The sequence below is a fragment of the Hippopotamus amphibius genome, chromosome 13, assembly GCF_030028045.1.
Source record: "Hippopotamus amphibius kiboko isolate mHipAmp2 chromosome 13, mHipAmp2.hap2, whole genome shotgun sequence".
Lineage (NCBI taxonomy): Eukaryota > Metazoa > Chordata > Mammalia > Artiodactyla > Hippopotamidae > Hippopotamus > Hippopotamus amphibius.
Genome location: NC_080198.1, coordinates 55,233,784 through 55,240,874, shown reverse-complemented (window position 1 = coordinate 55,240,874; position 7,091 = coordinate 55,233,784).

Genomic DNA, 7,091 nt, shown 5'->3' with positions numbered 1-7,091 from the left:
ATTAAATATTTGCAAACACTTGTTGAGAATTTTTTTTTTATTTTTATTTATTTTATTTTTTTGGGGGGGGTACACCAGGTTCAATCATCTGTTTTCATACATATATCCCCGTATTCCCTCCCTTCCTTGACTGCCCGCCCCTCGTTGTTGAGAAATAATGGAAAAATAAAGTGCAATAAATTCTGTTGTCACTCCTACTTAATATAGATTAAGTGCAAAAAATACCACACAGCTCAGGGTGTGGGTAATTCATTCCTTTTTCCCTTCATTCTGCCCCTCATAGCAAGATGGGTAGTTGGTTTTTTTATATCTACTATATTTTCATTTGGATTTAACAAATTATGGGAATGATCTTTATTTAGATTTCTTTAGATAAAATATCTAACAGTGTCAGTAAAACATCACAGAGCCCCTGCTCCTAATGTTTAAATGAAGAGGAGAACAGGAACTTACACATGGGTATGAACATCTTAATCATATAAATTCAAGAAAAAATTATTGATCATGTCATCAGCCCAGGCAATATGCTGGTCTTTGATGATGCTTTGCAGGAGCCACAGTCTCTGAGATACAATGGATGAGCTAACACTTGGCTTCTTTGAAAATAGGCTTAATGGGGAGGCATTCTACTGGGGCTGGAACAGAGACAGACGAGGGGATGAAGCTGGAGAGTCACACAAGAGATCAGCATTTTGAGAACTTTCTATGTCATATCAAAACTTCTGAAACTTATCCTAAACACACTGGGGAGCTGTTGAATTTTTCAAAAAAGAAAAGCCTCAGATATTCATTCCCTACAGTCCTTGCCTTGTGTGATTTGGAGACTGGGTTGGATGAGAGCAGTTCTGCAGATATGAGGACCAATTACAGTTGTTCTAGAAATCTAGGTCAGAAACCAGTTTAGTAGCTGTGAAAATGGAAGTAAGTTGGTGCATTTAAAATAAATATTGGATGTAGAAATGATAGGACTTTTCCCTGAATACCTGGAGGCTCAAAACACTCTGGATTCGGCTGTTAGGGTTTATAATTCTTTTGCTCTTATCTAGGCAGGAACTTATAGGTTTCATTTTGATGAAAAAAAAAAAAGAAATCTCTTGTTGCCTTGAGAATTTTTAGTCTCACCCTCTAGAACTCAGCTTATAATAATTTCCTTTGTGAATCATTCTCTGGTGTCTGAAACTAAGTTAGGTTTCCCTGATGTGCAATTCATATGTATCCTATAATTGTCACAAATCTTTTGGTGGATACTAACTTGGTCCACAAACTCAAGGGGAGATGAAAGTAGATTTTATTTGTATATTGAACTGAATTTTTTTAAGCCTCCATTCCATGCAAATAGCAGAAACTTTACCTAGTTTGGTATAAGGGCTTCCCTTGTCTTTAATGTAGGGCTGTGTGTTCATTTCCAGGAGTAGGGAGTGGGGGCTAGGCATCTTGTACCAAAAGCTGTCTATTTCACTATATTTCCCATCTTTAGGCCACAAAGTTAATTGTGGATCTAATAATAGCTAATACTCACAGAATGTTTGCCATGTGATACACAACAGTACTAAGCTGTTTTTTTTTTTTTTTTTCTAATTTCAAATATTAACCACCGAAGCCTTATAACATCCCCATAAGGGTGGTACTATTAGTGATTTCATTTTAAAATTAGAATACTGAGACAAAAAGAAATTTAAAGCAACTTGCTAAAGGTCACACAGCTTATAAGCAGTGGAGTCCGCTTTGAATCTAAGCAGTCTAGCATCAGAATCTGTGCCCTCAAAGTCCCATTGTTTCAAAGTCCCATTCATGTCTGATTTCTTCTAATTTAATGCCGCTATAGGTACCTGGAAATTCTTCCATTTCCAAGATATCCTGTGAGTTTTCTAAAGCTTATTCTGGCTTTAGCTACTATTTTTCCCCTTTGCAACTACCAACCAGACAACAGGGACCTGTGTAACTTGGAATCTGCAAAGTCCAAGGTTTTGGTTCACCTGCATCTGCCCCCTGGTGGGCATAAATGGAAACTGCTGCTGTCTCTAGGCAGCCCTAAGCTTAGGAATACTTTTTTTTAATTAATTAATTTATTTTTTTGAGGTACACCAAGTTCAATCTTCTGTATTTATACACATATTCCCGTATTCCCTCCCTCCCTCGACTCCCCCCCACCCTGCCCGTCCCAGTCCTCTAAGGCCTCATCTCCTAGCTGCTCAGCTTTCTTGTTAACATCTTCTTTTAAAAAAAACTCTCTCTTCTACTTAATAAATTACTTTTGAACTAACCTAATTTATATACCAATTTTCTTGATTTCCAAATAATATCTATGGATGCTATTGCTTTTCTTTATTTTTATTCTACTTTATATATTTACTTTCAATTTTATAGCAAATAATTTAAAAGGGGACCAAATAAGTTATTTTAAGTGATTTATAATGAACATATTAGGAGTCTATAATTTCCTATTGCTTTATTGAGATGTTCCAAAATATTTTTACTATGGCCTGTTTTTTATTCCAATTTTCTTTAGCTGAATACTAAAAATGCTTTCCTGCACAAAAAGAAATATAAGAGGAAAAATTATGAATACTTTTAACCAGTTCTGATTTAAATATCATAATACTGAGAACTTTATAAAAATATACAATCATGAGAATACACTGCTAAGCCCCCTAAGGCCTTGGAAGGCACTGTATAAATGAGGAACCTGAAATTCAAGCTTTATTAGCTTTAATTGAGGATGGTGTGTCTACCACACTTCAGGGTTTTTTTCATTTTATAAATTCCATTTCTTTTCTCATTTGTCTTCTGAATTGCAAAAGCCCTTCATATCCCAATTTCAGCAGACACTGCTGGTGTCTTTTGGTCCTTCTTTCTTATTACAGAAATCTAATATCCCTGAGGCAGCATTTAGTCCAATTGAAGTGTTCATTTTAACTCCCTTGCAGATGATAGTGGTCAATTCTGGTGAAGGAGATGTGAGCAGAAGTCATATGCAGCCTCAAAAGAAGCTCTTTAAGAGGAGATGGACTTAGCTTCTTTGTGTCCTTGGTATTTCATTCATTGTTGCCTTAAGATTTAACCTCATTACTAAATTCCTACTGCAGAAACATTATTATGCTGCAGTGAAATTAGGGCTTTGTAAAGAATCCACTAAAATGCAGACCAGTGGATGGAACATTGCTGAAGACTGCTAGGAAACTCCGAGTTGTGACTTTCCCATTACTATTTTATTTATTATATATATTTAGCATACATAATTATATATATTTATTGTATTACCTACTATTGTTCTCCCCCAGTTTATGTATCCTGGTGCTTCCTTTTCAATACCAACACCATGTTCTTGAATGGCAATGAAGATTAATGAAAACTCTGGACCCAAGCTGTGTCACTCAGTTGGATCTTCTCAGTCATTTAGACAGATTTACACACATCCCTGTGCTCTTTCATTACCATATTTCAGACTCAGTCCAAATGCTCTATTTTTCAAGACGGTTTCTTATTTTAACAACGGAATTTTATCTCTCACAGCACTTTATCGGTATTTATTTTAGTAACAAGAAAGATGTCAAAAGAACTCATTTATTCCAAAATATTAAAGTTAGCTGTTGCAATCTATTAGAGAAATAAGCCTGTATTTTGTGTTTAAAAATACATTTCATTACATCATATGATTTAATTCTACTTATCACAATGGTGCAGATGAATAAAATGATAAAGATGGTGATGCAGTATCACTTTGTAACTAAATCTTAGATAATTTCTAAGTTTTCTCCATTTTGAATGGGTAAGATAAAATGATATTGGGCTATTGTGGAGATTAAATTAAATTATCTGTGTAAAACACTTACTACACAATCTAGAATTGTAAACGATTATTAAATGATTTTATTTGTGATGCAATGCTTATATTTGCATGTAAAACAAAGTATCAGAATATTAAATCTAGACCATAATGACCTGGTTGTTTTTCATGAAAGAGAGAAATGAGATTGTTTCCATTTTTTGTAAGAAAGAGATCATGAGACCAAAATGACTATAAAGCAATAAATTTAAGAACTTTTCATCATGTAACTTACCTCATACGAAATCCCTGTACTTCTTCCTAATTCTCAGTTTTTCCTCCAATGGTGCTGACTGCAAAATCTGAAAAAAAAAAAGAAAAAGAAAAAAAATGTAAACTCAATACATAAACCTCTATTATTTAGGATGTAGTGAAAGCAGATTAATGAAAATAGAATAATTTGGTTCAAAAACTAATACATAAACAATATATAAGCGATACCTATTTTCTTACACCAGTGTGAATAATGTCTCATGAGCAAGGGTTCAGAAATAAACCTTTTTACTTTAAATAACTCTGAAAATTACAAAATTGCATTCTTATACATTTCCTCATGACAAATGACTTTCCTTTAATGTATATTATGTATATGCCTATATGTGTATACACACACACACACACATTTATATTAGAGTTCTCTGGCTGCATCTCTCTTATTTTTAACTATTATATACACAATATTACTTAATGCAGTTTTATACATAAGTAGGTTGCAGAGTAAATATTTTTGAGAACATAAATAACTAACTTTGGATATTTCTCCACAACACTTACATAGACACCACCAGCACCACTACATGTATTTCTGTGACAACCTTGAATAAACAGCAAAATAAAAGTTTGAGTTTCAGACTCTTTAGAGCTTGTGTATGACATCTCTCCATACCTCCAGCACTTCAAAGTTTATTACTAAATCCAGTGGTAAACTTTTATAACTTTGAGGAAACCTACACTAAAACCAAATTTATGTATTCTTTCTTTCAGTATTTGATCAATAAAATACATAGGAGAAATTTGAAATATACTTGTTCAGTTTACAACTTACCTCAGGAATTTAAGAAAGACATTTGTTGCAAGAGTCCAGTTAGACAATTTAAATTGGACAATTTAAATGAATTGAATACTCTTTAAAGGTATTCAATTAATCAAACTTGATAGCTTGATCAATTACATACATCTTTTTTTCCTAATGTGCCACTATGATACAGAGTTAAAATACATTTTAGAACTACCATGTATTTATTTCACTAATAAAATGCTCAAGATAATGTTATCTATGAAAATAGATTTGCTAAAAAATAATATTTAAAATTTTGAATTCTAGCATTCAAAGTATAGTATAATGTATGGACAGAAAGTAATGGATATTATTTTTACTCAAATATTCCCCAATTATATGAAATTTTAAAATTTACATATAAGGAAATGACATTGAACTATTTACCCCTATATAATTATACAGAAAGTTAAAATGTATGCTACATAATGTTGTATTTACTAATATTTCCACTATGTTATAAAGACCTGGATATTTTTGGAGCAAAAGTTTAATGATCCTAATTTTAAAATATGTATTCTATATTCTTCTTTCTAGAAGAAAGTATGAACAAGTATATTGTTTTAGATGCATAAGCCGTAACCTCTATATTATTAACCGTGCTATTTTTAAAAAACCTGAACTAGTACTTGATGCTTTCTCTGTCTTTCTTATTTGGAATAGAAAAACTATTTTTTGATTCTTCACTATATTATTTAGTCTTTATTAGGTTTTGAAACTTTACAGTTGAATGTATCTAATTTTAGTTGTGACATAATATTTTTCATTTCTCAAAAAATACCCAAGAGTACAGATGAAACATGCTTTTAATATGCTGGACACAAAGCTTTGCAGATTTGAAGGTTTAATATTATTCCTTAACTTTATACCGGTGGGGTGCAATTTTTTTCACAATAATATATTTGACACAGTTATAACAATCAAACTGTTTCACTAAACTAATATATACAATGAAACTATATTTGTATCTAGAGACTTCTGAAATTGGAAAGAGGCTTTGACTTAATCCTCAGATCTCTAGCACACAGAGACACAAAAGCTATTTCTACACAGGTAAATTGAAGAGATGAAGCAATTACATGAATGATACAGGCTAAAGAAATTACCCTGCCATTTTGCAAGAAGAGCTTGAAGGCTAAATTTAGATATTCCTATTATTTACTTTTATCAAATCTACTAACATCTTGGTAAACTAAAATCACTTCTGTTTAATATTAAGACTTTCTTAATGGAAAATACATGTTGTCAAGCAAAATTTATTTAGAATTCAGTATGTTTCCTAAATACACACTGTATTTTTAGTGTAACTAGGTACAGTTATTTTATTAAACTGTTGGACAAGGAGCCTACAGTAGTAGCATAAAATAATGAATAAGTTTGAATACTTGACTGTCAACAATACAGTCTCATTTTCACAATGACTTTTTAAACAAATTGTACAGAAAAATTAAATATGAATATAGGTGTTATATGAATTATATCCTGATTCCCATGTCTATTATTCTCCATTGCACCCATGCAGAAATATACCTAGAGCCATTACTTAATTACCATCTATTTCTTGATGAGTGCAACATTTTTTCTTCCAGTTCAATATTCTATAATGAAATACCTGAGCACCTACATCTCAACATGTGTGATCACAAAATCCTTCATCCAAATATATACAAAATCCTTAGTTGAAATTTTCTTTAAATAGTCTTTCTTCTAACTTCTCTATCTCAATAAGTCACCCATCAATTTCACCCAATTGCTTAAACAAGAAACCCATGTGTTTTTCATGATCTGTCCTCTTTTTTTCTTACACTCTTAGTCTGGTTCCCACTTGTCTCTGGCATGGACCATCTGTTCCTTCTGCTTCATCCAGGCAAAACCCTTATAATTTTTGCTTTTGAGTTCCCTTATAATTATTGCCTTCTAATTTTTGTTATTGAGTTACAGTTGATGTACAATATTATATAAGTTACAGGTGTATAGTATAGTGACCCACAAATTTTAAAAGTTATACTCTATTATAGTTATTATAAAATATTAGCCATATTCCCTTGTAGCTTATTTTATACATGATAATCTGTACCTCTTTATCCCCTACTCCTATGTTGCCCCTCCCTCCTTTCCTCTCCCCATTGATAATCACTAGTTTGTTCTCTGTATCTGTGAGTCTGCTTCTTGTTTGTTACATTCACTAGTTCATCATACTTTTTAGAT